This window comes from Plodia interpunctella, chromosome 1 (assembly GCF_027563975.2).
Source record: "Plodia interpunctella isolate USDA-ARS_2022_Savannah chromosome 1, ilPloInte3.2, whole genome shotgun sequence".
Lineage (NCBI taxonomy): Eukaryota > Metazoa > Arthropoda > Insecta > Lepidoptera > Pyralidae > Plodia > Plodia interpunctella.
Window position 1 is genome coordinate 2,623,405 of NC_071294.1, and position 10,049 is coordinate 2,633,453.

At 35.0% G+C, this 10,049-nt stretch overlaps 1 long non-coding RNA gene across 1 annotated transcript; it reads left to right on the plus strand.

The window, feature by feature from the left end:
- On the plus strand, window positions 1–1,593 carry LOC128671402 (uncharacterized). The gene is made up of 2 exons (XR_008404845.1): window positions 1–281; window positions 1,433–1,593. It is a non-coding gene; the product is annotated as an uncharacterized LOC128671402 (long non-coding RNA).
- Window positions 1,594–10,049: the final 8,456 nt, after the last annotated feature.

Here is a 10,049-nt window from a genome sequence, read left to right on the forward strand (position 1 = left end):
TGTGGGCGTTGGCCTGAAACTCCTGAACGATGAACGGTTCCACCGGCTTAATGGCGTGTCCTACTAGAGTGCCCATAGATCTGCTTCACTTTTATCTCCTCTCTAGCGGCCAGCCCTGACTTCGCTTGGTTAAAAACCATCATGAAACACCTAGTTTTCCTCAAAAATCAAATTATAAATATATTGGTGAAAATCGTACGAAAATATGTCCCGTAGTTTTTGAGTTTATCGCGGTTATACATATAGAATGAGAGATGCGACAGGAGGACTTTTTATAATATGTAAGGATGTTATTATTTATTATTTTTAATAATAATGCTCAAACAAAGAAAATCAAAGGCACATTATTTCTTATCAAATGATAATGCATTACGTTCATCTACGCGCCATTTTTAAATGCCAAAACCCTGGTTCTTGTCCCTAATTATTCCAAAGAACAGACCGAACTTTACCGACGGATTACTTTGTCTTGGGGTTAATTTGAAAATGGGAATGACTTTTGGCCATCGATGATTCGCCATTTATTTGTATTCGAGAACAATGGAATGAATCCATTGGACATATGTGATGTAAAAAATAATAATTAATTAAAATATGTACTCACATTTACGTTCGTAATTTAAATAGATACTTCGTACAATATGGTTGAACTCCGTATCTAACTTATTGGCTTTCTGTTTTAAAACTTAATAGGTAGATAAGTGATAAATAAAAATATTTAAAAATTTTCTCTGAAACATTAGAAGTGTGAGAAAAAATAATTATTACATAAACAGCTACTAAGTGGGAAATAATTCAAATATACGTCTTAAATAAATTCAGTAATTGGATAAAGTAAATATTAATGATTTACCTATCGAGTTAGTTACCTTTCAAAACTAAGAATTGAGGCTAAGGTGAGTCGCAAACTAAATTGGTAGGACCAAAATTATAATGCAGACATAAATAAGCCTAGAATGTCAGCTAAAAACTCTGCGTTCCTAGGTGATAAAAGAAACTTAATACTTAGGTAAAATATCTATTAACAGTTTTAAATAACACATTTGTCGTGGATATTGTCACGTGCGTAAGTTTATTGCTCCAAAATATTTATTACTACAGAAAATCAAGCACTGAAAAACAATCTCCATGCCGTCACTTAGATATAAAAGTAAAATTTTGTTGGATAGATATTTAGGTTTTATGGATAATGAAACTCACTGCTCGTTTTCTAAAGTGTTCAGTGGAGCTATTCGGAATTCATATTCAATCATTCACGCGTTCACGCCACGCCAACAACTCACTTTGCTTATCCGAAATCCGAGTTCTGAATTTCAGGTCTTCTTATTTAAATCAAAAAATATTTCTGATAATAATTCATCATCTACACATTCAAATCATAATAAATAAGTACTTGTTATTATTATAACCTATGATTCAGCTATGATTTCAGGTTTCCCAATCCAAGAGCGACATTTTGCAAAATGGCCGGCTTGCATCAGCTGGTGTTGCATTCTAAGGTCAGCACAGCCGACTCAACTGCATATGCACCAAGGAAAACTGGACGACTATCAGAATGAATTTAGACGGTTTTATGTGAATTAAAATATGTTATTTACTTTGTTTTAGATTGGGCTGGCGTAATGGTCAAAAGAACTTAGAAACGACCTGTAGTTGAGAAGTTTCAGGTATAAGTATGAAACTGATTTGAGAACATTTAAAGTCGAATCTTAGGTACACTTTCGAAATATGTTTAGCTGCAAGTACTAGCAACGAAAACTTATTAAAATTTCGTCACCCGACTGTTGCATTGACGTCATTGCTTTTTTCTAAAAGCATTATTTGTGTGACGGATGTCAATCACTACAAAGTATAAAACAAAGTCGCTACCCGCTGTCGATCCCTATGTATACAACGGATTTTGATGCGGGTATTTTTAATAGATAGAGTGATTCCAGGAAGGTTTATAAGTAACATGCATATATTGCACCCGTGCGAAGCCGGGGCGGGTCGCTAGTAAACCATAAACTAAAATATGGGTTAAATGCAAAGTTTCATATCTGGAATAATATTGATGTGGGCTGTTATGTACGTGTTGTCACATAAACAAATTAATTACCGTATGTAAACTACGCCACAGAATTGCGCAACAAACCGAAGTATAATTAGGTATATGCTATTCCTATTGCGCAACATTGATTTACTTTGTTGTTATTATCTTTAGCCCAAGACAAGAACCATCTCCAATTGGCTTAAATCCATTAATATGTCTTTAATCCATGCATTAAATTATACGTAGGTATAGGTACACTGGTAAAATTGAACTGTTTCAAAAATCTGTTTAAACTTGTAAAACATGACCAATCTGATTCACAAGCGCCTAGGAAACTGTACTGTTGGTGTGTAATAAAAAAATTGCGCAAACCGAACGAAAAATATGAAAATCATGTCAAATTAACGAGTTACGCAATGTTAAATATTCGCAACAAATTGATTGCAATTGGTAGTTCGAAGCCATTTTAATGTATAGTATTTAATATTATGTAGGTCATAATCGTAATTTTATTTCAATGACATAAAAGGTTGAAAACATAAAAAATATTATAATTATCACGAGAGAGACGATCGCATAAGCGAGATTTTAGTAATAATAATTTTAATTGAATTATTTTAGGAATGGCTCCAATAGGACTGACTGGAAATAAAAAAGTAATGAAGTATAAACTAAATCCCACTAATATCGTAAAGGCGAAAGTTTGTGAGTATGTTTGTTACTTCTTCACGCTTAAACGGCTGGGAAAATTTTTATGAAATTTGGTACTGAGATAGCTGATACCTTGGATTAACATATAGGGTACTTCCGAAAGTACACGATTCCCGTAGAATTGGTCGAAAAGTCTGATAGTCATTGGCGCTTTATAAAGTAGATAGAGAGCGCTACTGTGCATAAAAACGTAAGTTTTTTTTTTAATAATTACGCGTGCACTTTATGCACTGCACCATTGAAGCAACTGAGGACCTTGACAGTCGCCCGTTGGCTCTTGGCATTGCGAGTCGTTATGAATTTCACTGTTATGAAACATTGCGTAGCTGAAATGTATTGCCTAACGACTATACAAATCGAAACAAATGTTTCTAGGACGTTTTGGTGAATTTTTAGGCTCTCTTATCCATACTATTATTATAAAGAGGTAAGCGTTTGTGAGTTTGTATATTTGAGGCGGGAAATATACGAAACTACCAAACTGATTTCAAAAATTCTTTCACCATTAGAAAGGTACATTATCCAGGATTAATATAGGCTATTAATATATTTTATCTCAAAATTCCCATTGGAGCGAAGTCCCGGGCAACATATAGTTGGAGATAAATTCTTGAAAAATTTTGCGCTTAGAGTTTCTTGGATACGTACCTACACCTGTATTATCTATAAAAGTTAATTTTGCGCAATAAAGGTAATTGACAACATTGCACTTTGGCACAATATATTATGAAATAGCCATAAAATACCTGCTATCTTTCTACCAACAGTCTATGACGAACTTATTATGCTGCATCCGCAAATAAAATACATGCAACGGCAGAGATTCAGAGATGAAGAAAAGACAATAAAAATAGATGCTCTATGGTATTTGGCGCCGCTTGACATAAGCTGAGGGGAATCTACTGGACCGATTGTTATGAAATTTGGTACATGGGTAGAACATAACCCAGAATAACACATAGGGACACACATTTATCCCAAATTCCCACGGGAGCGAAGCCCCTTGGCGCAGATAGTAGTAGCTAATAAATAATTCCACACATTCTGTATACGTAGATATAGGTAGTTATTTTTCTTGATATTCACTGTAATGTAAAGTACAACGGTGCCATTGCAAAAAGTATTTCTGTAGGATAAACATTCAGTCCTACCAACACTTAATATTTTAAGGACGACCTTACCAAGTACTCACCTTGTCTTATAAAGCGCGCAGACAAACAAACTTTGTCTCTTTCAATGCGCCTAGCACCTTGAAATTTATTTTAAGATTGTTTATTACTACTGAGGTAAACAGGATAATAAAACTGACCAGGAAACATAAAATGACGATAAATATTTGCAGTACAAGGTGATAGCGAATTTCTTCAGACTTATTTATTACCAAAATATTGAAGGTTTATCTTAGATTGTTCATTTGAAAATAACAATTGTCATATTTTATAGACAACTAACTTTTAGCTAAGTACGACTTCACAAGCCTCGAAAACGACGACTTTTCCACGAAACCAGTGCTTTTTTCTGGGGTTCTGTTTCCATCAATGACTACTTCTCCTAACGAAATAATGCATGTAATTCAAAAAGACTGGTTGGTAACGCAAGTAGCACTGTATATAGAGGAAGAGGTAACTAACAAACAAATAGAATACTCTAACATGTTAATATTAAGGCAAATCTACAAGCGACAGGGGGACTTCTTTTCTATTCTCTCTTCTTCTAAATGTAAGTATGAGGATAAGGAAAAAATACCGCGGCGTACGAATAAAATTGTTACTTAAAGATCTTTGAATAATTTAATTTATAAAAACAAGAATAAAACTGCCTTGCTACTAAACTGCAATTTTAAATGATTACCTTAACTCGGTTGCACCATAAAACCACAGAACGAGCAACGTCTTTCACAAGTTTGCAGACAAACCCGGGATATGAGCAATACGCGCCGAGGTTAGACGAGACGTCATGATTTGACATCACATCCTATGAATAAAGAATGTGATTGCACCATTTTTCAAAAAACTTTGAAATACTACATTAATATTTTGTAAGTCTATTACGTGGTAAAGTATGCGGAGTTACTATTTTATATTTGATCAACATCTGGAATTTCTTATGGATAGGTAGATTATCATATATGTCCTAACAGTTAAGATACATTTTAAATTGTGGCAAATTGCCTAGCTTTACCAGGAATACTATGCAGAATCAACTACTTACGAAAAATTAGTTTTAGTGGTGGGTACCTAAATTTTCGTGCTGGTCTGCGAGAAAAGAACGCAGTATTGAGCATGGAATAAAATGTTGAATATATATACCATATACTATGAATATACCATAATTTCTCATCTCACGCAATAGTAAAAGTCGATCAAGGGAACGGGCTATAAACTGAGGATTCTTCTCATATGCAAATGGGCTCGCTGCAACCTGTGTTAGGTTGCGCAGGTTGTTTCAGAATCACAATTCCTCTAATAAACCTACTCATCAGAATGTAGCCTACAAACTTTGCGACTGTGGCGGTTCTGTCTAAGTCATAAGACAAAGAAAAGACGTGATTTCGCAAGATATATTTACTGTAATTCACGGAATAACGAAAAAATGACACGTCTCTTATAAGAAACAGGCGAGACTCGATTATATCTATAGACAAACAAAATCTTGTATGACTAACAGAAATATTTTTCACCCCTTTATATTTGCTCGCGCGTCCCCAATTGACGGCCTCCGCTATGGGACCCAGAGATGACGTCACAGAAGCTCTCATACTAAAACATCACCATATTTGCTTACAAATATTGCCGTGGGAATGAAGACCAAAGCATTGGATTTGTAACTGGACCAGAGAACCCGCCGACTACCTGGGAATCATACCTAAGAAAATATATGAAGCTACCGTTGACGTAAATTTTAGTGGGTTATTTATATTTTGCTTTTCATATGCATCCGATTTTTACATAAGTATTTAACTATTAACTATTTTAGTATATGTTATTGTTGAATGAAAAATCAGAAAAATAAATCCTATTCAAATCAAACATTTCGCTGTGAAGTCCTTCCTTTGATAAAAAAAAATAAAAGCAGAATTTTCTATTCCTGTACTTATCCCTTTTAACACTAACTCAACAACTTGGCTAGTTGTCCTGTAGTCATTAAATCGAGCCTTCCAATTAAATGGCTGATTTAACCAGATGCGATATATACAATGATAACGAGAGACGTTAGCTGAATTGAAATCGGCCACATGTAATATTTATTGCATTACTCAAATGGCAACCTTTGGAAGAAAGCAATTAATTTTATAGCACTTCGAACTCAATGCCTCGAATGTAATCGAGAACGCATCTCGCCAATGTCTCCCGCCATTTCTTGTGGTTTACGATTGCAAACGTGAACATTTACATCGGACATAAAATTAGTTCTGAAGCCGTAGGCCATAATGCCCGTATGAAGTTACTTTTGTTAGCTTCTTCTTCTTCTTATTTGAGAGAGTACTCTTGTCCGTGGAGTATAAGCCACACCTCACGGCTTTGCTTTTAAGATCAACAACGCCTGCCTTCTCTTTACGGTTCTCTTTTCTAATCGGCTTGCATTAACTCTTCCTTGGTCTCCCTGGACCTCTTCGAACTAGACGCGTATGAACGCGATCAATGGAAAAACAACCGGAAGGGTTTTCACCAAAAGATCGTGTGATTCCTGATTGAGGTGTATTATTACGGGGCGCTAATTATGATTAGAAGTAATGTTTTTGGTGAAGACTTGATTCGCTGGAATTTTGTTTCATCTCACAGGGAATCCCCCTGTTTGCGCTATCATTTGTTTTTCCCTGAGCCCGGCTACGCCTATGGTGAATCAAATTTACAAAAAAAAATTATGAGCACCCATCGCACTGCCCAAATCCGGTCTCTGATGAGACGAATTGTTCTTGATTGGTTTTCAAATTCCTTATTTCCATAACTAATGTATTTCCCTTGATACTGCGGAATAAATAGGGAAATCACTAAAGTCAAACCTGACTAAATTACTTTTACATCCGCGTACTCTTTCCACCTTATGATTAAAGCATTAAGGTATAATATCCAATGATAATTATATACTTATTATTATGATAAATATGAAACGTGTATGTGACACATCACATAATGACGCAGTTTGTTTATCAATTGATATTATATAAGATTTTCCGGTATAAGATTTTCCGATATGTATCTCTAGCAATATGCAAATATTTTGCTATTCAAAGAAAATCCCTTCATCGTTGAGCTCATTTTCAGCTTTCATGTCATGATCATGATTCAAAGAAATACGGACAAACCAAAAGGCATAAAGGTTTTTTTTAATTCTCTTTCGATCCTGTTTCACCACTTTCTGATAAAATATGATATTGTCATCTGACAGATAAGATAAACTTAACTGCTAGATAAATTTGCCTGATGTGATTGCCCAGTTAGCCCTATCCAATATCTGTGAATATTGCGTTTGATATGTTAAATTTAAGCTATCTGTCATTAGCAAGCAATGAAACACTTAATTAGAAGTAAACAGTAAGAAAGTAGTTACAGTAAGATAGTTATTTGCGATGGTAATAGTGGCGAAATTGCAAGGAATATGTGTAGTTTGACGCGCTGTTGACCGTACGTGTCTCAGATGATTCACTGCCAGAGAAGACAAACCTCCCGACTCAAGCGCAGGATTCCTCACATTCTTGCATCGTGATGCATGCGGCAATTTGGTGAGCACAGGTTTCCTGGCTTTCCTTTTATTTGGCTCCATGATTTGCCAGTAATGGCTTGTACACACTATTGCCGAACTCCGATAGTAGCCGAAGAGAATGAATAAATATATTCAGAAGCTTAGATAAAATTACAATAAGTAAGCAGTCAAATCGACTTGTACGATTTATGATCCGAGTGATCATAAATAAGTCGATCAAATCAAACTTTAATTGGTTCAACGGTATTCGAATTTAATTGCCACATGAATTGACATGAGCACTGAAAATCGTTCGAAATAAGGACTTTAAGAAAGCCGCAATCATAGCCTAGTATGTGTAGAAAATTAGTTCAGGAAAATAGTGAGGGAGTTGATGCGGTGATATTACGCGTATGACACAGTTACCCAGGGTAGGTTGCGTAATTTGTCCTATGGTCTAGGTGCACATATTATATTAGTTTTATTTACTGTACTCCACTATAATAAAGGGGTCCGTACAATGGCAATGAGTCACGTCACAAAGGCAGCTCCTACGGATCACCCTAGGGCTGGTTCGCCCACGACCAGATTTATATGGTGCAGCAATTAATTTATAGCATACATAGCATATACATGACTAGACCACCGCTCGTGTTCGGAAAGAATTATTTAATTAACTATTATTTTCTCAGACATTCTATTTTATTTCGTTACGATAAAAAAAATAAAGAAGGCGACCACCATAAGTCCATAGGTATTGGAAAAACAATTGTATTATGAGAAAAACTAACCACATTTGTCGTAAAGTCTGGAAACAAAATGTATGGAAATTCGATGTTGCAGTCACCTTAATCTTAATTTTCAATAAAGTTATTTCAAAAATACGAATCAAGTCTTTTCGGTATTATCGAACTGGGTAATATGTACAATCCTATCCTATTATAAATTCGAAAGTTCGTGAGGATGTGTGTACCTATGTATGTTTGTTACTCTTTCAGGCAAAATCTACTGGACCGATTGTTATGAAATTTGGTACACGGATAGAATATAACCTGGAATAACACATAGTGTACTTTTTATCCCGAAATTCCCACGGAAGCGAATCCCCGGGGTGCGGGTTAAATTATCCCCTCTTTAATCCGCGTGTTTAAAAATGGGTGATTTGGGTTATAAACTTGTAACCAGATTACAACCCATTATCACCCCAAAATGTGTGAAAACAGTTAATGTCAAAGTATTTATCATGACTGATTTAAAGATAAAATAAATAAGATATTTTATTTGCAAGACACGTGTAAATTGATACGTAAAATCTTAAAACACTTAGATTCAATATGGTGGATATAGATAGTATGATGTGCAATAGTAAATAAGTTTAGTGTTAGCAACTACAACACACACAGAACCGAAAAGACCTGAAAAAAAAACAGGTATTAATATCTAAGAACTACTACGTCACAGTCACAGTGGTAAAAAAACTTGCAAAAGAAAATGTTATGAAAGGTAAAGGTGACGGAGATGGCAATTTTCCTCATGACGCAGAACCTGCGTTAATAACGTAGTAAAAACGTGCACTTTATACGTCATCAGACCCAAAATGTCTTCCACATGAAATAAATTTGAAAGGAAAAAGAAACAATACGTGAATCGTATGAACGTGAATACTCATATATGCAACAAGCAAAGACAATTTCTCTATAGCTCTCCAAATGCACTGTTCGTGATATCGTGATAACGCAACACAACAAAAGTGGTTGTTGTAGGAATCCAGAAGAAAAGTTCATAAATTCATTTTTATTATTTTATGGCTCAAGTATGATAATGATTTCACTCGTTCAGAAATTTTACATTCTAAAAATCTGTTAATTTTCTCCTACACGCAAACATACAAAAACTTCCCCTCTTTATTGAATTACTCAGATGGTTGCAAGTAGGTAGGTATATGTAAAGATGAAAGATGTTTGTTGATTTGTTTACAAAAAAGTTGAAAATTGTGAAAAAATAGAAGAAATAAAAAAGAAAAAACTGCTGCCAACGAAACAATTGTTTCAATGACGTCTTTGTACAGAATATGAAAACTCGAACTTTACCGACTTCTTATGTTATGGACGCCCTCCTACGCAATGCAAACTTTCCATAATTCTAACGAACAATATAAACACATATTTATTACCACGTCTTTCTTCCCAATTGCACAGAAAAAACTCGATCATAATTATTTTCGATATCGAAGAAGATCATAAATTTTATTCTGCACTTGTAACTATTTGATTCTCACTCAAGTAATAGATGAATTCAGCAAGTAAAGTAGTAGCACAATATAATAAATAGACGTTTCACACATTCACTCTGGTTGCATCTGAACACCAGTGTATCACTCTTCTGGATGATGAAGTACTTAGACTGAAACGGACTTTTGACTTTTTGTATTCCTGCAATACAGACACTTGTCTCGTAGTAGTGTGTCTGGCTGTATTGTGTTTTGTGTTGTTGTAAACTTTTTATACGTAGTAAGGCCACACTTTCATTATATCCACTTGCCACGGAATACCCATGCCAGTCGCCAAAACGTAGTTCGACGACGCTGTTTATTTCAGTAGATGCAGGATGCAGTGCAGGCCAC